This window comes from Sphaerodactylus townsendi, linkage group LG14 (assembly GCF_021028975.2).
Source record: "Sphaerodactylus townsendi isolate TG3544 linkage group LG14, MPM_Stown_v2.3, whole genome shotgun sequence".
Classification (NCBI taxonomy): domain Eukaryota; kingdom Metazoa; phylum Chordata; class Lepidosauria; order Squamata; family Sphaerodactylidae; genus Sphaerodactylus; species Sphaerodactylus townsendi.
The window spans coordinates 32,102,573-32,127,149 of NC_059438.1; the positions used below are offsets into that span (position 1 = coordinate 32,102,573).

At 44.5% G+C, this 24,577-nt stretch overlaps 1 protein-coding gene across 4 annotated transcripts in view; it reads left to right on the forward strand.

Moving 5' to 3' along the window:
* The window catches only part of WNT7B (Wnt family member 7B), a 117,304-nt gene that overhangs the window by 84,950 nt on the left and 7,777 nt on the right, over positions 1–24,577 (forward strand). The gene's annotated exons all lie outside the window — the stretch shown is intronic.

Below are 24,577 nucleotides of genomic sequence, written 5' to 3' on the forward strand. Positions count from 1 at the left end.
GTTGCATCTAGCAGTATGTGTGCATGCACAACCCACTTATAACAACTGAAATCCTGTTTCTTCTGTTCAGTTCTAACTTGATTTATTCCTGCCAAGCAAAGAATATCTCACTGAGAGTGGATTTCTTTTTATGGACTCCCATCAACATTTTTTTATAAAGGCAAATCTCAACACAATATGTCTAAACAGAGATGTTTTATTTAAAACTGGTAGATTTAAACATGGATAGTTAAATGTATCTTGCTATATGAATTTGGTGCAAAGCCATCACATATTAACAGGTACATCACGGATGTTCCATGTAGCTGCTTCCCTAAAGCTGAAAGTTCTTTCTCAGGTCGATTCCCCATTCACGATTAGAGGCGTGCTCGTCACAGAAAATATCCAGGCTTCCAGCAGAACTCCCCACTACACCAGCGCCGAAAACGGATTGAACCCGTCTCTGCCACGCTCCCCCCCCCCCGGTGCATGTTATTTCAGAACCTGGAAGAAAGTAGACCTTTTGAAAAAACGTGCGCTGAATGTGGAGCTGTGGGGAATTTCAGGGGGTGAATCTGGTTTCATTTTTCCCACCGCTGGTAGTGACATGGAGCCTTTCGTCCAATCAGGAAGCAGTGGGCTATGCACGATGCACGTGCAGCCCTTTAAAAAATTTTTGCGGATCAAAGATCCATGTCTAAACGAAACATCGTGGGGGCAGTTTGAATGCTCCACTGAGTAAAAGGCAGTACAAAGTAGCACTAAACATCGTATCCACGTATCCACGACCGCATAGAGTTGTTCTGCGCATGCTCGCAGAGACGTGGATCTGTCAGTTTGAAAATTTTAAAAAATTCCCGCCCCAGCACAACGCAGCAGCCAATCAGGATAGCCCCTCAGCGGATCACGTGTTTGATCCGCCAACAGTGGGTACTCCTGCCTGGCTGCTGCATTGTTGCCACTTATGGGGCAGAAGCTGCAGTGGGGACCTTGAAACCGGGCTCAAAAGGCACGTGCTCAAACCTACCCAGTTTGTATCTAGTTTCATTTTTGAAGTGGGGAATCGACCTCAGTTTTTTTAATGTCTTCATTGTGATGAGCCCAATCCATGGATTCTTTGGAATACCAGGAAATACCACTTTGTTCCAGAATAATGCCATACGTGGTTGACCAATAGTGCTATTTGCACAGGTGCAAAACAAGAACTCAAATGTTTATTTTGCCTGATGTCACATGGAAGAATTTCTCACAGACCTCTCCCTCAATGCTTCTTCAGGTGGTACATTTGTGATACAGTCTCCTCTTTTCATAGGATCTTCCATGAGTGCTCCTCAACTTTTCCAGTCCCAGACCCTTCTTTAATTCCCATGTGGCAGCCAGATCATGTGCCAGTAACAGAGGCTGTTTCTGCACAACCAAGGGAGAGAGCCTGCATCGGCAATAATCATGCCGATGCAGGCTCTGGGCCCGTTCGCACAAACGGCCCCATGGGATGCGCAGCTGTTAGAGCAAGCTCCGCATAGCCACGTATTCCACCCCCTCCCAAGCCCCAAACCCCTCCTTACCTTCTGCTGGCAGCCATCGCTCTGTTGTCACTCTGAGGAGGGAAGGGGACACACCCCCATGGCCAGAGCGACAGCTGAAGCACCTGAGGCCAGGGGGCGTGTCCCTTCCCTCCTCAAATACTGATTTTAAACAACGGTTGCCAGCAGAAGATAAAGGCGTTTCAGGCTGAAGAGGAAAGGAAAACGCCGGCTTCCACCCACTGCCGTTCGCATGGCAGCAGATGGAAGCTGGCGTTTGCAGGAAAACTCGCTCCCCAAGCGAGTTTTGAAAACACCGTTTGGGCGGGCACAGAGCGCTGCTGCATCGATTTGGCAGCGGCGCCTGTGCGAAGGGTCCCCGCCCAAACGGTGTTTTACCGGGCTGAAGCCGTTGCTTTCAGCCCGTGCAGAAACCGCCAGAAATAGCCAGAATTATGACCTGTGTCAAAACCAGGACTGTTGGACTCTGTGCAAGGAAGATAGGGACAGGAAACACAAACTGAGCATTTAGATGTATCCCTTAGTGAGGGACAAGGGAGCTACGGCAGGTTCAGAGACACCTCCTCCACAGAGCAAAAGCAAAATAAAGGTAACTTTTTTCAAAAGCACAAAGCCCAGTAGAAGAAACTACTTTTTACTTTTAAAAATCTTCCTCTTGATGCTCTATCAGTACATCTCTTGCTCTGCAGCAAATTCATTTTAAAGACTTGATTAAATTTTATGCCAGGTATACCTCAGCAAAATCTTATAGCTTTACATGATTTTTCAGCGTCACTATAGCCACAATGATGTAAGGTATGGAGCTATATTTACAACTTTAAGAAAGCACCCGTTTGGATTATTGCTCTGGCCTTTTGTTTGATCTGACATTAGAAGACAAAATGCAACTAATTAACGGAACAATAATAATTAAATAATTAAAGGAACAGCTTTAAAATTAGAACCTTGTGTCTAAAATCCAGGGTGAGGCATCTGCCCCAGAGAGAGTTCAATTCACTAAATGGCATAGGGAAAATTGGGTTATTCTTCCTCAACAGTTGGAAATTAGGTAGGATTTACCAGCATCATGCTCTGGGCAGACTGCAATCCAAAATACCACACCCCATTCTGTATTATATTTGTCTCTCTCACTTCTGTTTTTTTCAACAAAAACCTCAAGTTGGCAAGCGTGGGCTCCCATTCCAAACAGACAGTTTCATCCACTAGACAGCAGTGGCGTAGGAGGTTAAGAGCTCGTGTATCTAATCTGGAGGAACCGGGTTTGATTCCCAGCTCTGCCGCCTGAGCTGTGGAGGCTTATCTGGGGAATTCAGATTAGCCTGGGCACTCCCACACAAGCCAGCTGGGTGACCTTGGGCTAGTCCCAGCTTCTCGGAGCTCTCTCAGCCCCATCTACCTCACAGGGTGTTTGTTGTGAGGGGGGAAGGGCAAGGAGATTGTAAGCCCCTTTGAGTCTCCTACAGGAGAGAAAGGGGGGATATAAATTCAAACTCGTCCTCGTCCTCGTCCTCGTCCTCGTCCTCGTCCTCTTCTTCTTCTTCTTCTTCTTCTTCTTCTTCTTCTTCTTCTTCTTCTTCTTCTTCTTCTTCTTCTTCTTCTTCTTCTTCTTCTTCTTCTTCTTCTTCACTATGGTCACTTGATCTGCCACTTTTGAGTCCCATTGCCAACAATGGGAGATTCCAATAACTGCCCAACGGAACAATCCTAAGTAAAGCTACTCGGAAACAAGTCTGATTTCATCAAAGGCTTTCACAGCCAGAATCACTAGGGTGTTGAAGATGCTCTGAAGATGCCAGCCACAGATGCAGGCGAAACATCAGGAGAAAATGCAACTGGAACACAGCCATACAACCCGGAAAACCCACAACACCCAAGTCTGATTTCATTAATTGGCATTTATTCCCAAGAAAATGCTTTTCAAGCTAACTGCCCTCCATTGAAATGAATGAGACTTTCAGTCATGCAAATGGGGCCTGGATTGGATTGTACTCCCAGAGGAGGTGTCTCCAAGTTTTTTGAGCCTGCAGACACATTTGGAATTCTGACAGGGCATGGTGAGCACAGCAACAAAATGGCTTTCCACAAAATGGCTTCCACAGGAGGTGGAGGCGGCCACAATACATCTGCCATAACTTAACTTCAATTACCCGGCTGAGCCTTGTACTGGGGTGGCATCTGCTGCCAAAACAAAGTCTTTTAAAAATTTGCACAGCCAATCAAATCTCCGATAGACTGCCTTGCAGGGAAAAAAGTCTCTGACTCCACCCACTTCCTAAAAACACTCAGAGGGTGCCTCAGAAGGTGTCAACAGGTGCTATGACACCCACGGGCACCAAATTGGAGACTCTTGTCCTAGAGTTTCCACTGAATGTATTGTCGAAGGCTTTCTTGGCCAGAATCACTAGGATGTTGTGGGTTTTCCAGGTTGTATGGCCATGTTCCAGTAGCATTTTCTCCTGATGTTTCACCTGCATCTGGGGCTGGCATCTTCAGAGGATGCCAGCCCCAGATGCAGGTGAAACGTCAGGAGAATATGCCACCTTTCCACTGAATGTTTGGTGAAAGCCATACTTTCTGAGAAACATCTGAATTTTTAAAAAGACTTTATTGTTTTTTAATTAGTCTTGTAACATTTCTGAGGAGCTTTCTGGACATCAGTAAACTCACGAAATGGGAATTTATGTATGATATTAAGACCACATTGGCATTATCAAGAAGTTTCTGGATGTCTATCAGAAAGCTTGGGTAACCAATGCATTTGGACCGAAGTCCTAACTATCATGGAAAGTGACCACATTAACTGGAAGGGGATGGTCTTCTTCACATTCAAACAGTTATGCTCCCAGTTGAACACTGTCAGCTTTACCTCTAAAACGAGTTGGACATTTAACAAAATATCCACAAAGTTCGTGAACTCGTTCGGTGAACCTGAAGAGCTTCCAGAAACTTTTGATTCTGATTGATGTGGTGCTTGTTGGGTTTTTATGGATTAAACCAAATTCAGACTAAACATGTCAATTTCAGCTGTGTTTTGCTTTGAGACTGGCGGTTCATTTGAAGCCAAAGCAGAAGGTTAATTATAGAGATATGAAACCAGAAGAACAATAATAGATGAGAAAGCGGGATCGTGAACACCTTCTGGCTTAGTCAAATGGAATACATGGTTCTCAAATCTGTGTCTTTCCAGCAAGAAAATATGCTAAAAGAATCATTATAGGATTGTAACAAGGAACCAGTTCTCTTTTGTGAGTTTGCCTTTAAGTCAGAGGTTTAGCTCAAGGGTGGAACACATGTTGAACCTCTGTTCTAGGTTCAGTATCTGGGTTCTAGGTTCAGATCTCCCTATCTCCACAGAAACTTAATAACAGGGGAAAATGCGCCCGGGGCATGTGCATGCCCTGCACCCCTCCCACGGCACCACCCACCCCACCCCAGAATGCCCCCACCATGCCCCCTCCATGGCCCAGTCACGCCTCTTTCACCCGGGGTGCTGCGCCCCCTGTCCCATGGGCACTACGCCACTGCCTAGTAATACCTACTTTTCTTTCTTTTATTCCCGCCTGGACACTGAGGTCAGAGGGAGAGGCCTACTTGGCTGTCACACCCCTGTCAGAGCAGGGCACCTCAGTGGGTCTTTTCAACAGTGGCCCCTGCCCTCCCACTAGAGGCCCATCAGGCATCTATTCTTTGGAAGTTTTGGTGCCTCTTCACCTAGGCATTCAGCTGATGCCCCTACTGGGATGGGGGGGGGGGTGGCCTTGAAGTGTCCTGGACAATCCGCTCACTTTTGGGGGAGGTAGGAGTGTTTTAGGACACCTTTGGGAGGTTTAGAACTTAGATTTTTATCAGGCTTTTTATTGTACCCCCCCCCCCCCCGAGACTATTGTAAAAGGCAGGAAATAAATTGAAATAATGAAAATAATAGCAATAACAGCCAGCCTTGCATAAAAGCTAATGCAAGCAAAGCACTTGCCTTTGTGAACCCGGGCAGTCCGAGTGCATTTACCTCAAAGGAAGCCCTGCATTTAGCATTGCTGCACGTTAACGAGCGAAGAAGAAGTAAAGATGCACAAAAGCAGCTTTGGTGGATATGGCATACTTTTGAGTAATATCTAACAGCAAAGCTATAAGGGCTGGAAACTTTCTTTAATGAGGAATTTTGCACTGAATATCTAATTCTGAGCTTTTTTTCTGCACTTCCACGGCACGGACAAGCTCTTTTCAAATCCTGAGGATGCACGGAAGTGATCACAGAGAAATCCTAAGTTGACTCAGTCAACTTACAAAAACCTCAGCCTGCTCTGCTTGCTTTACTCTTTAACCCCCTCTCATCTGTTCCATTGGGCCGCTGTTGTTTTTTTGCATTGTCTTCTTATCATCATTGTTATTTAGTCATCTATTAAAGGGTTTTGTTAATGTCAGGTTGATGGCATGTTTATTGTAAAAATGTCTGTGGATTTATTGTGAAAGGATTGGTTTTGGTATGATTGTACTTAATCCAATAAATACATTGTGGAAGGGGAAAAAATAGCAAAGAAGACAGGAAGCTGGAAACAATTTGGACGAGAATAAAGAGAAACAAACAGATTATTCACAGGAACACCAAACCTTTCAAAAAAGAAGGAGCTAAATTTAGTATCAGGGATGTGAGTTTTGCAAACACAGGCACACACAAAAAACTGCACACATTATTTGAATGTACCATGATCAAACTGCTTGTCTGTGTACGAGTCAAACGTCTCACCAGATTACCTGCTGAGCTCCAAGTTTGAATTGGATATCGTGCTGAGCAGCTTTGCATCTGTGCAGCCAGCAAGAACTTCTACAAGATTTTCTGCATAAAGTATAGACATTCCTCAAAAAGTGTGATTTGGCTGCAGTGATCCATGCTCTGATGACATCCAAGTTAGATTTCTGTAATGAACTCTGTATAGGGCTGACTTCGAGAATGGCCCAACTTGTCCAAAATTAAGCAGCCAAGCCATTGTTGGGGCTACAGGCATTGTACTGCCCTTGTGCTGAAAGATTTGCATTGACTCAGTTTCTAGGCTCCATTTAAACTCTTCACTCTTACCTTTAAGACCCTAGGAGCAGCAGTGGCGTAGGAGGTTAAGAGCTCGTGTATCTAATCTGGAGGAACCGGGTTTGATTCCCAGCTCTGCCGCCTGAGCTGTGGAGGCTTATCTGGGGAATTCAAATTAGCCTGTACACTCCCACACACGCCAGCTGGGTGACCTTGGGCTAGTCACAGCTTCTCGGAGCTCTCAGCCCCCCCTACCTCACAGGGTGTTTGTTGTGAGGGGGGAAGGGCAAGGAGATTGTAAGCCCCTTTGAGTCTCCTGCAGGAGAGAAAGGGGGGATATAAATCCAAACTCCTCCTCCTCTTCTTCTTCTTCTTCTTCTTCTTCTTCTTCTTCTTCTTCTTCTTCTTCTTCTTCTTCTTCTTCTTCTTCTTCTTCTTCTTCTTCTTCTTCTTCTTCTTCTTCTTCTTCTTCTTCTTCTTCTAAATGGTTTGGACTAGAAGACTTGAAAGGACTGCCTCCTCTCACACTGGCTTGCCAGTTATTTTGTGAGCTGCCTCGAGCTGGTCTCTGGAGAAGTAGCAACTGCATTTTTCTAAAATATTAAATACGCTGCACTGTATTCCTTGATAAATAAGCTAGCCTGGTAACCTATGTGTTGTAGCTTGTGGTAGCTTTTACACCTGTTGGCATAGGGAGCTTCCTCATTTGCTGGTGAAGTCCTCCGGGGTCAAAGGTCAGTAAAGTGATCTCCTGTTTGCCTCCTTCCCAGTCATCCTTTCTATGGTGGATTCCGCATGGGTCAAAAACAGTGGTGTGAAAGTGGTGTGAAAACGGTATAAACCCTTTTACACCACTTTAAACCCTTTTACACTATTTTCACACCGCTGTTTTTGGCCAATGTGGAATTCGCCTAAGTATCTGTGGAGTTAAGATGTGCAGTGTGTTGGAAGAAGGTAAAACTACAATTTCCAAGAGGCACTGTGTGTTTCAGATAGGGGTGAGCACAATCTTTTTTACTGGGTAAATTTTGGGTTCAGGTTTTTAAAACCCAATATATTTTTTTTGGTAAAGTCGAATAAAGCCAATAACCATCAGCTTTATTCGGCTTCTCACTGAAAATATTTGGGTTTCTAAAACTCGAACCTGAATATTACCAAATAAAAAATCTTGTATTCCCACCCCCTCCCTACACCATTTTCCAAGTTCATGTGGACTTGGGAAATAGGGGCTCAGGGGAGGGGGGAAACTTCAGGGGAATGGTGGACTTCATCCAGCATTTAGTCAAACCTCTGTATACCCTGCCACCATTTCCCAAGTCTAAGCAGACTTGTGAAACTGCGACAGGGAGAGCTTCAACTGAATGCTTGACTCTAGCCCAGCATTGGAAGTTGGAAGTTCTCCTGTCCCTGCTGCAGTTTCCCAAATCTATATGGTCCTGGTAAATTGTAGTAGGGACAATGTATTGTCGAAGGCTGGTAAATTGTAGTAGGGACAGTTTCAACTATATGCTGGACTCCAGCATTCAGTTGAAGCTCTTGCCCCCATCCTCAGCTGGAAAAGCCGAATCGTGTTCGGCTCTGCTGAATAGTCTTGGAATTTTTAAATTGGCAAATTAAAATCCTGAAAAACTCAATATGGCTTTTTTTTTTTTGGGGGGGGGGGAGTTTAAGGTGATCTGGCTTTTACCAAATTACCACCCCTAGCTCCAGATCATGAGTGTTCACTTGTCTTTGCTACTAAGGAATAATGAGAGAGGCAGAAATATGGGACAGACAGCTGTAAGTCACTAACTATTTGGTGTACTTTAAGAGTGCGGCCAACCACAGGATGGGATCAGAGGGGTTGTTAGCACTGCAGGGGAAGTCAAGGGAAAACAGGAGAAGGTCCGTGTGCAGTTGGCGTATTTTGCATAATTGGGAACACATGCAAACTCTTCGAAAACAATTTCTCCGGCATTGAGCTGCACTGGTTGCAAATGCAGACAAACTGAATGCTGCGATTGAATGAACTCTATGGTTCGATTACCTCCCAGGGCCAGATCTACATTTTTTTTGAAAAAGGCAAAAGTACAAAATGATGCCCCCACATATTAGATACACATTTTTCCTTTATGTATCTTATCTATATAAAAGATAAGGCATATTGCCGATTACTCGTTTTTTAAACAGATGCACAGGTGTGCAAGCAGAGGCAGTTGGCATGAGAGTGTTATAAAACGGGAAAGGGGCGGGGCTCACCAACGGCTGCCATTTGCAATTACGGCAAGGCATTTATTTATTTGTTTGTTTGTTTGATTGATTGATATCCCGCCCTATCCCCACAGGACTCAGGGCGGGTCACAACTTAAAATGTTTTAACCGTTAAAACATTATAAATATAAACACAAATATTTTAAATATTGATGATGACTCACTTTTTAAAGAGCTGTGCAGGCACCCAAGTGGAAGCAGGTCCACGTCTCTGGGAGCCAGCATGGTGTAGTGGTTAAGAGCAGGTGCACTCTAATCTGGAGAACTGGGTTTGATTCCCTGCTCTGCCACTTGAGCTGTGGAGGCTTATCTGGTGAACTAAATTAGCTTGTGCACTCCAACACATGCCTGCTGGGTGACCTTGGGCTAGTCACAGTTCTTTGGAGCTCTCTCAGCCCCACCCACCTCATAGGGTGTTTGTTGAGGGGGAAAGGAGTTTGTAAGCCCCTTTGAGTCTCCTTACAGGAGAGAAAGCAGGGATATAGATCCAATTCTCCTTCTTCTTGTTGTCCTGGGTGGGTTAGCAACTTGCAAACATTTCTATATGTTGAATTTTAATGTTTCATGAACAATGGCAGAAATGACCAGCAACAGTATCCTACAGCCCTTGTATTTTCTTTTTTCTTTTTCTTTTTGCAGAACAGGCTTTATTGCTAGTACACATATAATAAACACATATAATCAACAATTCTTTTAAATGATAGAATAAATTATGTTGGCCTCTATGAGCTGTTGCTGAATAATTATACTTTCACATTATTTTATCAGTCTATAATGTTTGAATATTCCCTCAACCCCTCAGCACAGATAAAAACCCAACCCCAGGAGAAAGATTTTTAGCCAAGCCTTTTCCTGGAAATTTTTTTTGAATAGCACACACATTCCCACAGGAGGCTTATTTAATTGCTAAATGTTCAGCCCTACCTTCCACCATTTTTGAAGGGAAATATAATAAGATTCCTAGGGTGGAGAGATTTTGTCCTTGCAAGTCTGGGAAACTGGAAACTATTGACCATATATTTTTCAAATATTATTTTTTAAAAGACAGCTCCCTTGAAGGCTATTGAGCCTTCAATGGAAAGATTGCATATTGGAAAAGGAGTCGATTGAAAAGGGGTTTTTTTGCAAATATTAATTTTTATTAAAATTTTGAAGATATAAAGAACACATTATATACAGTACATACCAAATATTGTAACATCAACAATGAACTCACAAAATAAATACAGAGCATTCAAGCCCTATGTCTTCTTAGTAATATTATACATCTACCTTTCTTATCCTCTATCTTAATTTACAGGATGATTTAAAATTAATATTCCGTAGTAACAATATGTACTCTATCTGTCAAGTTAATATTTCTTATCCAATACTCCCAATTCTGTTTATATGTTTCATATGGCAAATTACGTAAAGTTTTTTATGGGAGATACCTCCAGAGGTGGGATACAACCAGTTCTCACCACTTCTCTAATTTTTTTCTGAGTGCCGAGAAGGGGTTACTAAAGCAATCTCCCTGCCCAATAGGGACTGGAGGTGCGTGTGTGCGGCGGCGCCACTGTTTGAATCCCACCACCATCGGAACCTGTTAGTAAAATTTTTGGATCCCACCACTGGATACCTCCCTAATAATAGTCCAGGTTGCAAAACACTGTGCGATATTACTTAAGGTCCGTCTGACAACTTATTGTATCTTCAGTAAATTCCCTGTTTTGCTTGTAATAATTTTAGTATAACTTATTTTTATGATTGGGTTTTGTTATGCTTTTTAATTGACAAAAAGTCATAAATAAATCTTATTATCATTATTATTACATATTATTATTATTACATAATTTTACATGAGAAACACCAACCACAGCTCAATGCTCCTTCAGAGCCTGATAAAGTACCACCCAAGAAAAGCTTTATCTGTTCACTATGCTGCTAGAAGCTAAAATGACTAAACCAAAGCTACTTTATTTTAGTCACTGGAAAAAACAATAATGCTAGGAAACACTGAAGACAGAAGGAAAAGAGGAAGACCCTCCATGAGATGGATTGACTCAGCTAAGGAAGCCTCAGGCCCCTTCCGCACATGCAGAATAATGCACTTTCAATCCACTTTCAATGCACTTACCAAGGGCTGTGACTTCTATCTAAACCAGGGGTCTGCAACCTGCGGCTCTCCAGATGTTCATGGACTACAAATCCCATCAGCCCCTGCCACAGCCTGGCAGCAGCCTAGTCAGGGGAACAGAGCATGAATGTTGCAAAATGTGACTTCTCTACTGGGCGACTGAGCCTCTCTCACTTCCTCGTAGCAGTCCGATTGGGGGAATGGGGCAAGAATGAGCCATCTCTTCCATCCAACTGAGCTTCCCCCACCTCCTGTCACCAGCCACTCTCTGTCCACCATCCGGGGGACCTGCCCCCCTTGTCCCCTAGATCTGGCTCTGCTTGGTCCTGGGCACTCAGAAAGCTTCATGTCTGTCCTTGTCTTTGCCCAGCACCACTGGCCCCTCCCCCTTTCCTCCAGTGGGGTGCCAACTTCATTATTATTTTATAATTTATTAAATTTATATCCCATCCTTCCCAACTGAGGCCAGTCTCAGGGTAGTAACCGCTGACACCAACCAATCTATAAGAATATTTCCCATTGGAAGGATTTGCATTCCCAGCACTCTTTACTTCAGAGGAAAAAGCATGCAGGCAAAGATGAATCTGTGTTTTGCCTCCAGCGTTTCTTTGAACTAAGCAATTTTTTTTCCAAAAGGAGATTTTTGAGTGCCTGTTCTTTTTTGAAAACAAGACCCTGCAATTCTGAATTTTTATAATCTGGGAAGAAATTCAGGTGAGGACAATTTTAGAAGAATCTGTAGGTATCTGCTGTTTAGAATTTGGTTGGGACTTTGGGAAGGGCAGGATAGAAATGTAATAAAATAAAAATAGATAAAATGAATAAAAGATCTGAGGAAGCCGGTCTTGAGATCTTGGAGAGTTAGAATAGACAAAGTTAAAATAGACAAAGTTAGTCTGAATGGTTAGTTCAGTGGAAGGCGGTTTCATATATTTTAAGACTGAAACATCCAAGCAGAGTGGCCATTCTTTGAATAAAAGCAAAAACCAATTAGGGTGAAAACACTTATCCTGTCCTGGTAGAACAAATACGGTATTCTGAGTTTTGTAAAAGTCACTGACAGACTCCCGTCTAAGTTTAACACTTACTGCAAACTGCAACAAAGGAAAATCATTGAATCATTTCAGCCCTGTTGAATTAGGCACCTCATAGCTGGCAAGCTGAGGCAATGCTGAGTTGCACCATCTCAACGAATGAATGGCTTTTCATTGTCCTTCAAGCAGTAAATCAACAGGAAGACATACAAGTGCTGGCATTCTTGCTTTATTGCAAGGCAGCCTGGAAGCTGAAAAACTCTACTTGGTGGCTGTTTCACGGGGAGAAAAAGAAACTGGGCTAAACATTATGTTGCCGGTGCGGCAGCGTATCTAGAGAAAATGGCGGCTGAGGCCAGCACTGAAATGTATTTATTACATTGAATTTATATCCCACTCTATCCCCATAGGGCTCAAATTGCGCCCCCTAGGTGCTATTTGAGGTGCTATTTAACCCTAGATGCTAGGTGCTATTTAACCCTAGATCCTCTGGCTTGGCCGCGAGGGGGGAAGAGGGGCCTTCCAGCCGCCGGTGTGGGAGGGGGTCACATTGGCGCCGACCCCCTCCGTTCGCAGCCTGGGGGTCCACCTGGATTTGTCTCTCTCAATGGAGACCCAGGTGGCCCATACAACCCGGGCTGCCTTTTTCCACCTTCGTCAGGCCCGGCGACTGGCCCCCTTCCTCTCCAGAACGGATCTAGCCTCTGTGATCCATGCAACGGTCATCTCCAGACTAGACTATTGTAACTCGCTCTACACGGGCCTTCCCTTGCGTTTGATCCGGCGATTAGAACTGGTCCACCATGCAGCAGCACGTCTGCTTACAGGCAGCGCCTTTCGGGAACATATCCAGCCTGTGCTGCGGCAGCTGCACTGGCTTCCAGTAGAGTTCCGGATCATCTTCAAGGTGTTGGTATTGACCTTTAAGGCCATTCGCGGCCTGGGGCCATCGTATCTTTGAGACCGCATCACCCCATATGTCCCCACGCGGACTCTCCGATCGGCAGAGGCCAATTTACTGGTGGTCCCTGGCCCCTCGGCGATGCGGCTGGCCTCCACACGGGCCAGGACCTTTACGGCCTTGGCCCCGGCCTGGTGGAACGCTCTTCCTCCAGCTGTCCGGGCCCTGCGGGACCTTGGGGAGTTCCGCAGGGCCTGTAAGACGGAGCTGTTCCGCTGGGCCTTTGGAGGAACCAGCCGCCAATAGTGCCCCTTCTTTGGCCCTTAACATCTGGACCACCAAACATCTAATGAGACTCGCCATGCCTCCCTCTACCATGGGGAGGGAGGGATTTTAGATTATTGGAACGCTGGACGCCACCTATATCTTGATTTTTAGCTTTAAATTTAAGCCTTGAGTTTTATATTCTGTAAATGTATTGGGAATTTTATCGCTGCTTTTAAATGTTTATTTACTTATATTGTGTTTTAATTGTTGTACACCGCCCAGAGCCCTTTGGGGATGGGGCGGTATAAAAATCAAATCAAATAAATAAATAAATAAAATATTTTGTAGCTATGCCTTGATGGAGCTGCTGCAGTGGTGGGATGCAAAAATTTTAGTAACAGGTTCCCATGGTGGTGGGATTCAAACAGTGGCGTAGCGCCAATGGGGCTGGGCGGGGCATGATGCGGGCGGGGCATTAATAATTTCTCTGTTACTGTAAAAAACTCTTACTGAAAAAAAAGTTCCTAATTTCCAGCTGGTATCTTCCTGTCCATAATTTAAACTCAATGTAGCAAGTCCTATCGTCTACTGCCAACAGAAACAACTACTTCTCCTCTGATTGACTGCCTGTCAAATACTTAATACTTTCAAATACTTAATTTTGTTTCTAGAAATCAAAAGAAGGATACTTTCCTTAAACAAGGAACTTTACCATATTTCTAAAACATGTTTTTAAAACAGCCCAACAGGGAGAATTATCCCGTTTTCTACCTTCACTAACCAGCTACATAGGAAACAACAGGACTTTATGATTTTTGGACCTAATGGAATTTCTAACGGAAAAGCAGACCCAATTAGTAACCCCCTCTTGGCACACACAAATAATTAGTAACCCACTCTCGGGAACTGGTGAGAACCTGCTGGATCCTACCTCTGAGCTGCTGGCTGCCTCAACAGGGAGGTCCTCTTACTTACCTGACCACTTTGGGGATGTCCCCGTTAAGCTCTTCCTGTCCCTCTGCTTGGTGGGGCAGAGGGGACTATCAGGGGCTGTGGAAGCCACCAGCTGGAGCCTCCTGGGCCTCCCTGCATGGCATGGCTATGGGGCATCGAGCGGGAAGTGGCAGTAGCAGTGTCTGAAGGCAGAGGGCACTCAGCACTGCCAGATGCATGGTGCTCATGGCAGCAGCGCCACTGACAGGGCACACCAGCTGCTGGGCACTGAAAGGATCAGCAACTAGAATGGCGAGAGTAGCGCTGCTTGCCTGGGCCTGGCCTAGCTTACAGGGGAAGGGGAGGAGGGGATGGGTGGCCAAAATGCACACACACACGACCCAGGTAAATAGTGCCTGGGGAGATGTATGCAGGAGTTGCATGGCAGCCTCGAGCACTACCAGTTGGGGCACTGCCTGTAGGAAAGGAGGTTATCTCCTAGAAGGCAAACACCTGAGGGTGATTAATGGCTGCTATAACAAGCACCAGCTGTGGGCTAGGGAGAGCAGATAACTGATCAGGACAACAAGGCTGAAAACATACTCGGAGGTCTGGCTTCTTGAAACTATGACCCAGGCTCTCTTGATTACCTGAGGAGACTTCCTTGGTTCCTGAATAAAAAGGCTATTGGACTTTCTTAACATCTTGTAGCCGGGAGCTTTCTTGTGTTGTCTTATTCTGTCTGGAGGAGGAAACTAGAAGAGATTATTTCTTTGGAAGCCTGGGAGAAAGCTTGCTAGAGAAGTCAGCAAGCCGTTTGTTAGCTGGCATGCAAAGCTACCGAGAGGCCAGAACGACATCACAGGTTCATACAGGAGAATGCTCCTGCTATTCCCCCCCCCACACACACACACACACAATATGCTTCTGTGCCTGTGATGTGCTAAACGAGAGTCAGGACTGGTGCTTGCCATACAGCCATTCTTCCCCCAGTCCCTGGAGCAGTTTGGCAATTTTTAAAAGACAATTTCCTTTCAAAAATAAATAACGAAAGGATGGATATAGAATGAATACATGCTTCTGTGGCACTTTGGAAGAAGGGTGTTGGTGGAGGTCAGCGACAAAGAATGACTCGGAGTGGAGTCTTCAGTACTGATACACGACCAGCTGCTTCTCTCATCCTTCATGGCTGCCACAAGACCAGGATGTGCTTTGTAGGCAGGTAACATCTGTCCTACAAACTGCACAGGTGAGATGAAGCTGGAGATGAAGCTTTGCATGGAGGCTGAAAAACTCTCTCGAATTCTTTATGTTATTATTGCCCACCTCCTTTGTCCCAGTATGAGCAAAATTTTCTAAGATCAGGCTCAACTGACAACATGGGGAAAGAATCATAGAATCACAGAGTCATACAGTTGGAAGAGACCCCAAGGCCCATCAAGTCCAACCCCCTGCAGTGCAGGAACACACAATCAAAGCACTCCTGACAGATGGCCATCCAGCCTCTCTTTAAAAACCTCCAAAGAAGGAGACTCCACCACAGTCCGAGGTAGTGCATTCCACTGTCAAACAACCCTTACAGTCAGGAAGGTTTTCCTGATGTTTAGGTGGAATCTCTTTTCTTGCACCTTGAACCCATGACTCCTGGTCCTAGTCTCTGGAGCAGCAGAAAACAAGCTTGCTCCCTCACCAACATGACATTTCTTCAAATATCTAAACGTGGCTATCATGTCACCTCTTAACCTTCTAACTGACTAACTACGCAGGAGATGGTGTAATGGAGTAAAAGCTATATCCAAAGAGAAATCTGCTATGCCACCACTACGGGTAAAAGTGTAAGGACAGACCCTTAAAGTTCAATATAGATAAAGTGTCTACTGTCTAGTTAAATAAAGTGAACATGTGCATGATTCTTACAAAACATATATGCAATTTACAAACCGTATCTAAGGGCTTCAGCATCCCACATACAAGACAATATGCATACAGATATGAAATTATGTGTAATCAAACTTCCTAGGACTAATAAAGAGGTTTTTTTGTGCATTTAATGGTCTGTTCTTATAGCCTTGCCTGTAGCAGTGGTGTAGCAGCTTTCTCTTCGGATATAACATGGGAAAAGGGACAGCTTTGGGGGAAATGAGGGTGATGTATCATTTTATAAGCAACATTCTAATATTGCTTTCCGTCACTCAACACATGAACTAAACTTACCTTGGACAAGAATCATTTTTGCTGACTCTGCTGTGGCACACGAAGTTGCCATTTATGTATTCAGGCAGATTTTTGAGGCTCAAAATGTATATTCTCCAAACAATTTCTCCTCTGACTTGTTCCTAACAGTGCAGTACATCATTACATACTGTCAAACCTCAGATCTGGAAATAATGGAAACTGTAGATTTGTTCTAAAGCCTTTAATTCAGAGCGTAGGTAATGTCGCCAAAAGAGGAATCTGGCAATTCCTGCGCAAACCCACTATCTATATACTGTTGCCCCCTCCCACCGAGCCAAACGACTCCTACTCCCCTCTACAAACTACAAAGTATTTACTACAAAGCATTGCGAGCCTGGAAACAGTTCATACCTTCCTTTGATAAGATCTGTGTCTGGGATACCCTGGGGCGCCGAGGGGAAGACGCCAGACTTTTGCCCCATATCAGAGGATGGTAAACTGCCTCCCCCTGCCCTACCTGCCATTTGGCATTGACAGGCTCAGTCCTGACACACACAGTAATGATGTATGAGAGGATCCTCAGGTGAAAAACTCAGGACTAGACTAATTTCTCCAAAGTAATTTTTGGCACCATAGTAAGCGTATTTTCAGCAGGGATGAATGAAATTACCCAGTGCCATCTGGGTTTTTTTTTTAATCCTACTTTTATTCAGCATGGAATAATTAATTAGTTCAAAATGGCAGACGGGATATCAGACACTGCATTGCCCAGAGGATTAGTTCAGCCTGACTGGTTGTCTTGCAGTTCCTCATAACCTTATACGCCTGAGGCCTAGCACACATTCCACCATTAAAGAATGTAGGTGGAAGAGGAGAAAACTGGAAATATGAGAGATTAGACAACAGTAGACGCTAGATGTTTTGCTCACCGGTTCCTGAGTAGGAACAGTCTATCTGAGTTGAGCTCCAGGGACTATGCACTTGATCAGCTATATAACATTCCCTTGTTCCAGAGGTGGGATCCAGCAGGTTCTCACCAGTTCCCAAGAGTGGGTTACTAATTATTTGTGTGTGACGAGATGGGGTTACTAATTGGGTCTGCTTTTCCGTTAGAAATTCCATTAGGTCCAAAAATCATAAAGTCCTGTTGTTTCCTATGTAGCTGGTTAGCGAAGGTAGAAAACGGGACAATTCTCCCTGTTGGGCTGTTTTAAAAACATGTTTTAGAAATATGGTAAAGTTCCTTGTTTAAGGAAAGTATCCTTCTTTTGATTTTTAGAAACAAAATTAAGTATTTGAAAGTATTAAGTATTTGACAGGCAGTCAATTAGAGGAGAAGTCGTTGTTTCTGTTGGCAGTAGACGATAGGACTTGCTATGATGAGTTTAAATTATGGACAGAAAGATACCAGCTGGAGATTAGGAACTTTTTTTTACAGTAAGAGTTTTTTACAGTAAGAGAGACATTATTAATGCCCCGCCCCCGGAATGCCCGTCCCCGCCCGCGTCATGCCCCGCCCAGCCCCATTGGCGCTACGCCACTGTTTGAATCCCACCACCATGGGAACCTGTTACTAAAATCTTTGGATCCCACCACTGCCTAGTTCCCTGGCACTGTTAACCATAGGAGATCCCTCCTGCAGGGAGGTTCCTTGGTAGCATTTGGAAAGCTAATCCATTTGAATTGCTAAATGTGTTGCTGAATCATTTGCTATGTTAACCGTAGGCTACCTTTGAAGGTTGTTTTGATCTTTGTTTTGAATTAGGTTTTTTATGTGGCTTCAGTGTTTTGCTAAATCTGGGCCTGACATTAGTACTGCAGGCTGAAACTGTGAAAATAGCTACCAAACAAATAACTTGACAGATCTACAGTTATGAGTGGTGACATTAAGCCTTTGTCAAAATATTGGAGATTAGAGTTCTCTCTGCTACCCCAAGTAGTGACAACTATTAATTCTATGTAACTGTTAGCAAAGGATATGCTTTAGCATGAAAGGCTGTTTGTTATTAACCTTCTATATTTTTTGGTAAATCCTTGCTGAAGTGGCTGCAGAGGTGTACCGGGGAAAAATGACGCCCGGGGCCCAGCCTACTCCAGTGTCCCCCCCCCCCCGAACCCCACTTACCACCACCGGGACCACGGCGGGGGGACATGGGGGTGCTGTAGCAAGCTGTACCCCGGGCCCCAATTTCTCCTGGCCAGATTGGAAGCCTGCCACGGGGCCCACCGGCTTGGTCATATCCCATTATTACAATTGACGTTGAGGCAATATAGATCAGGATTTTGGAGAAAATGGCCTCTTTAGAAGGTGGATTCTGTGGTACTGCACCCTTAAAGAGTCCTTCTCCTCCCCAAATCCTGCTCTGTCTTGGCAGCCCCCCCCCCCCCAAAAAATCTCCAGGTATTTCCCCACCCAGAGCTGGCAACCTTAGACTTGAACGTCTTCACAGTTTAATATTTGATGGTTAGCACCACTGGTAGTGTCTAATGCATAAACCACAAGGAATGGAGTTTCCCCCTTTCATTCCTTTATCAATCCAACTTTTAACAAAACTTAATCCTGCCTCCTGGTTACCAGACCCCGAGCAAGGAGAGCTCTCACCATTGCGCGATTCAATGTTATGCCCTCTGCCCTATTAAAGGGTAGGTTTAGTAACCTAGAAAAATCTGCAAGGTTATGCAGTTGCAAATCCAGTGTGGTTGAAACCCTGGCCCACCAACTTCTGCACTGCACCAGATTTGTTAAAATCAGATCCAAATATATCAATTTATATCCTCTTTTCCAATCTGGGCTGCCAGATCTGATAAGGTTTATTGCTGAATAACTCTGACCCTGGTTTTTGTGAAGAGGTTGCCAATTTTATTATGGAGATAGCTGAGGGTATCTAAAGGTATTTATCTGTTATGGTTCTTTTGGGGCTTTTTTGCTTTTATTACCAATGAATTTATTTTGCTTTCTGATAAAGGCTAGCTGATAAAGGCTAATGTATGTATGTTACCAGACCCCTGTAAAGAGGAGGGGATTCCCTGCTTTTGGCCCCTTCCACCAACACTATTCTGCGAGCCGGCATGGTCTTACCAGCTGCAAATGGAGGTCTAGGCCTCATTGCCATTTGGCACATCGATATCGCTTCCTGAAGTGATGCCATCATATCACCTTTCACATGGGAGATGATCTGGTATTTGGGCAAAACTCTGTGATAACAACAGCTTCTTCCATAGAGTTTTTTGCCCGAATACCAAATCATCTCCCACATTGTTGGCAACATGACATGTCACTTCTGAAAGTGACATCAGCACAAGTCCGTTGCCACAAGACCAGCACTCCAAAATCTATTGGTGTTTTCCAACAAAAAGTTGACAACCCTAAGTAAAACCAAATTTTCCCCTTAAGCCTGATATATTTATCCCCATCCAGTCCAGTCACTTTGCAGTTAAATCTGTTCTACAAAAAGATGATAGAAGGGTTGTATATTGCACCTCCACAGAACAAAGCAATGTGGACCTTCATTGTAGGATGCTCTGCCTGGGTCCTAGTGCAGTGGTGGGAAACCTTTGGCACTCCAGATGTTATGGACTACAATTCCCATCAGCCCCTGCCAATTGGCCATGCTGGCAGGGGCTGATGGGAATTGTAGTCCATAACATCTGGAGTGCCAAAGGTTCACCACCATGGTTCTAGTGCCTACTTCGCCCTGCTTCTCCCCCCCATACATTTGAAAGTTTGAAAGTAAAAATACATGTTTGCATAAATGCTCTAATATCAAAGTACCATGTTTAATAATGCACAAAATAATGGTTTTGACAAATGCAGTGCGTAAACATGCATGATCATTCTCATATTGGTTCAGGACTATATTCTAATTCAGAAGTTTACAATTTTCTCAACTGCTGCACCTCAACTGACCAAACTATCATCTTTCTGTGCAACAGAGTATATCCCTAATCCACTGAACTCTGGCAGACAAAGAAAGTTTGTCTTTATTCCTTTTGCGTGCTCATAGGCTTGATGAGGCACATTCAAGTATATGAAACAGTGATTTCTGTTTTCAAGATCTATTTGGAATACTAACATTCAAGGTTATTGGGGAGGGGTGCCTTTAATTCTGTCTCTGCATGATATTCTAGTGCAGAGGCAGAGCAAGGGGAAACCGCGCCCGGGGCGCGCACACACACCCTGTGCCCCTTCCACAGCATTGCCTGCCCCTGCCCTGGGACACCATCGGAATGCTCCACCACACCCCCTTGACGACCCGGCAACACCTCCACTGCTCTGCCCGGGGTGTTGCGCCTCCCCTGTCCCATGGGCGCTACGCCACTGTTCTAGTGCATCTATTTCCCATTTAGATATTCTAGAGGGAAAAGTTGCCAGTGGTAAGAGAAGAAAATGTCTGCTATGCGCATGGGAAAAATCCAAAATTTCCCACCCCCGTAGCAACCATTCAGACTTTACTGAGACCTTTCCTGAAATTCTGGAACAAAGCAAGTTTAAAAAGAATTGGAGAAATGCTAGAAAACCCCAGGAAGTGCATGAATGCACCATGAAGCTATGAGGAAGCAGGGAGAATGATGATTCCTACTTTCTATGCTCGCTCTCAAACATCCTCATCTGCGTTTCTGGTCCAATCATTTGCTTGGAATTTTCAGAACCATCCCTGGAGGCCAAGGCCTGGGTAGAAACCTTTTCTGTTCAATTAAAAAGGTATCACTCATCACAGAGCTGCTAATTATACTATCTGGCCAAAGACTGCTTTCAAAGCATCTGGCTGAAACTGATGGATGGCAGGTTACAAAAACTGAGCTTTTCCCTTGAAACCTTTAATCAAATGGATCTCTATTTCGCATGCAAACAAATCAAACGTAGTATCTTACAGTTCAATAAATGGGGCACAGGTGGCAGAGCACGGAAAGTATACTCCAGAGGTGGGATCCAACCAGTTCTCACCGCTTCTCTAGAAGTGGTTACTAATTTTTTCTGAGTGCCGAGAAGGGGTTACTAAAGCAACCTCCCTGCCCAATAGGGACTGGAGGGGCGTGTGTGCGGCGGCACCACTGTTTGAATCCCACCACCATCGGAACCTGTTATTCACATTTTTGGATTCCACCACTGGTATACTCCCTACATTATTTGGCCCTCCCAACCTTGAAGACTCTACCTGTATACTGTAAGTTTCTAACGGTTTCCAAATATAGAATATTATTCTCTAGGGAATGGCTAAATGATATATATTACAGGAACTAACGGGCTTAACTTCGAGGGGATCCTATACATGCAGAAATGGTATTGACTGTCGTCAGGGAATCTAAATCAGGGCATCTAAATACCATCTGACATTTCTTTATCGACTGTAAGAAATATAATGTGGCCCATGAAAAATGGATCAGTATAGATTTATCTAGAAATGGAACCCTGTTGCAAAACAGGAACTTGTTGCTAAGTTACCAGTGGATCCTGATCCTAATGTGACTTCAGCCATTCCAAAATTGCTGTCTGACCCCATCCAAAAGGAGGGGGGCTGAATCCATTGTTGCGAGCAGTATGGAGCTGCGCCAGCAGAGGAGGAGGAGGAGGAGGAGGAGAAGAAGAAGAAGAAGAAGAAGAAGAGTTGGATTTATATCCCCCCTTTCTCTCCTATAGGAGACTCAAAGGGGCTTACAAGCTCCTTTCCCTTCCCGCCTCACAACAAACACCCTGTGATGTAGGTGGGGCTGAGAGAGCTCCAAAGAACTGTGACTAGCCCAAGGTCACCCAGCTGGCATGTGTTGGAGTGAACAGGCTAATCTGAATTCCTCAGATATGCCTCCACAGCTCAGGTGGCAGAGCGGGGAATCAAACCCAGTTCCTCCAGATTAGAGTACACCTGCTCTTAACCACTACGCCACTGCTTGCCCTGGTGGAGGAGTAACCAGTGGTGGGATTCAGCAGATTTGCACCACTTCAGCGGAACCGGTTGTTAAAATGGTGCTTGTAAATAACCAGTTGTTAAATTATTTGAATCGCACCACCGGAACTGGCTGTTAAATTATTTGAATCCCACCATTGGGCAGATCTGCCTATGGGGGGCTGCTGCAGCCTTCCACAGGGGTGGGTCGTGGTGTGGAATGCTGTGCCAGTGTCCCTGTTCCACAGCAGAGTGGGGGTGGTCCATGGGCATGATGGGGGAGGAACCGACTGGTGGCATAAATCCATTACACCCAATGGGGGCTTTTTGGACTCAGGGAGGTTTGTTTATGTTTTTAGCCTCCCCATGCTGCTGGAAAGCCTCCTTGGGACCGGTGGGCTGATGCAGCCACTGTGCCATGGCCGGGCACCGGGCCCATTGTTGGGTAAGGCTGCTGGGCACTTAATGGCACAACTTTTAAAAGTTTAACTGAAAATTTCTACATACTGTAACAATGGCCCCTTCCGCACATGCAGAATAATGCATTTTCAAACCACTTTCACAACTGTTTTCAAGTGGATTTTGCTATTCCGCACAGCTTCAAAGAGCATTGAAAGCAGTTTGAAAGTGCATTATTCTGCATGTGCGGAAGGAGCCTATGTAAGTTTTTATAAACCTGAAAATGTAATTATTAATCAAATTTTGTATATGTGAACTTTAGATATACTTTGTCAAAGGCTTTCAAGGCCAGATTCAACTGGTTGTGGTGGGTTTTCCGAGCTGTGTGGCCGTGGTCTGGTGGATTTTGTTCCTAATGTTTCACCTGCATCTGGCTGGAATCTTCAGAGGTGTATCACAGAGGGAAGTCTGTTGCACACTGTGTCCAGTGAGAAGGGAATGTTTGGTGGGGTATATATTGTCCATGTCCCAGGGTGGGGAACCAATCCGTAAGTGTTTGGGTGGAACGTGTTATGCAAAGATGTGGTTGATAGTATTGTATTGCGGGTGGGGTTTATCAGTCCAGGGAGTGATTCACATTTTCATGCCCTGCAGCAGCAGCAATATAGGAGAATGCAAACCCTGTGTTTGGGTGGAATCCATTGTTCATGAACTTAGCATGCCCGTGGAGTTTGCTTTTGGTGTTTTTAAATACTGGTAGCCAAGCTTTGCTAATTCTCAGAGTCTCTTCTTTCCTGTTGAAGTTGTCTTGGTGTTTGTGAATTTCAATGGCCTCCCTGTGCAGTCTGATATAGTAACCTTCTGAATTGTCTAGAATTTCAATGTTTTCAAATAAAATGTTATGTCCAGTTTTGTTTAAGACATGTTCTGCAACTGCAGATTTTTCAGGAGGGTTAAGCTGACAGTGTCTTTCGTACTCCTTAATACGAGTCTGAATGCTGTGTTTTGTGGTTCCTATGTAGACCTTTCCACAGCTGCAGAGTATGCGAAAGACTTCTTCAGAAGTGTGGGGGTCTTTCTTGTCCTTTGCTGAGCATAGCATCTGCTGTATGCTGATATGCTCTTTATAAACGTACCCTTCCTTTTGCTCATGTCTCATTGGCCTATGATAAGGTGACCAGATTTTTTGTATTAAAAAGCGTATTAAAAACCGATTACAGACAATGGCTGCCGCAGTGCCTTCTGGGGTGCTTCCCTGTTTCCTGACTGGGGAGCGCCGCCGCAAAAGGCAGTGTGCTGCTGCGGGCCATTGTCCGTAATCGGGACAATGGCATAAGCCCGGTGGGACGCGAGACACTCTACGCAAAAGCGTGAGTGTCCCGCGAAAATCGGGACGGCTGGTCACCGTAGTCTATGAACATTAAATAAATGAATGGAATGGAATAATGCTTCCCAACAGCATTGAACCCAAGACAGATAAATGGTATAAAAAGGACCCAAATATGTATGATATTATTATTGTTATTAGTTGTTTATAAGAGCATCAGTAAGCTTTACACAAGGGAAGGGAAGAGAAGGAAAATCCCTGATCCAAGTAACTTATAATCTCCATTTTGAGTCTACCAGATACATACATATTCAACTGAATTACAAACACTGGGAATGCAGTCAGCAGACACATTAAATACACTGAAACAAACACATTTAAGATCTGGCTGCTCTTCAGCATGTTCAAACATTTGTGTGTGGTTACCCTGTTGTTGAAAACCCTTCCCTACAATTACAGATGAGAGGGTTGGTCATCTCGTCCAGTTCTTTACAAGTGGGAAATGCTAAACACAGCTTTAAAATTCAAGTGACACATGTAGCATCCCTCCCTTTCTTCCCTCTTCCTTAATGAATAGCCAATTTAGTAAAATCATGTGTTCCTTAACCAAAACAAAACACTGGATGCCATTCGCAGAGTCGGTAAAAAAGCCTCACACTTACAAAGCGCGCGCGCACACACACACAAACTACGCTGTAACATAATGCTAATGTTTGTATAATGACATGTTTACATCATGCTGTG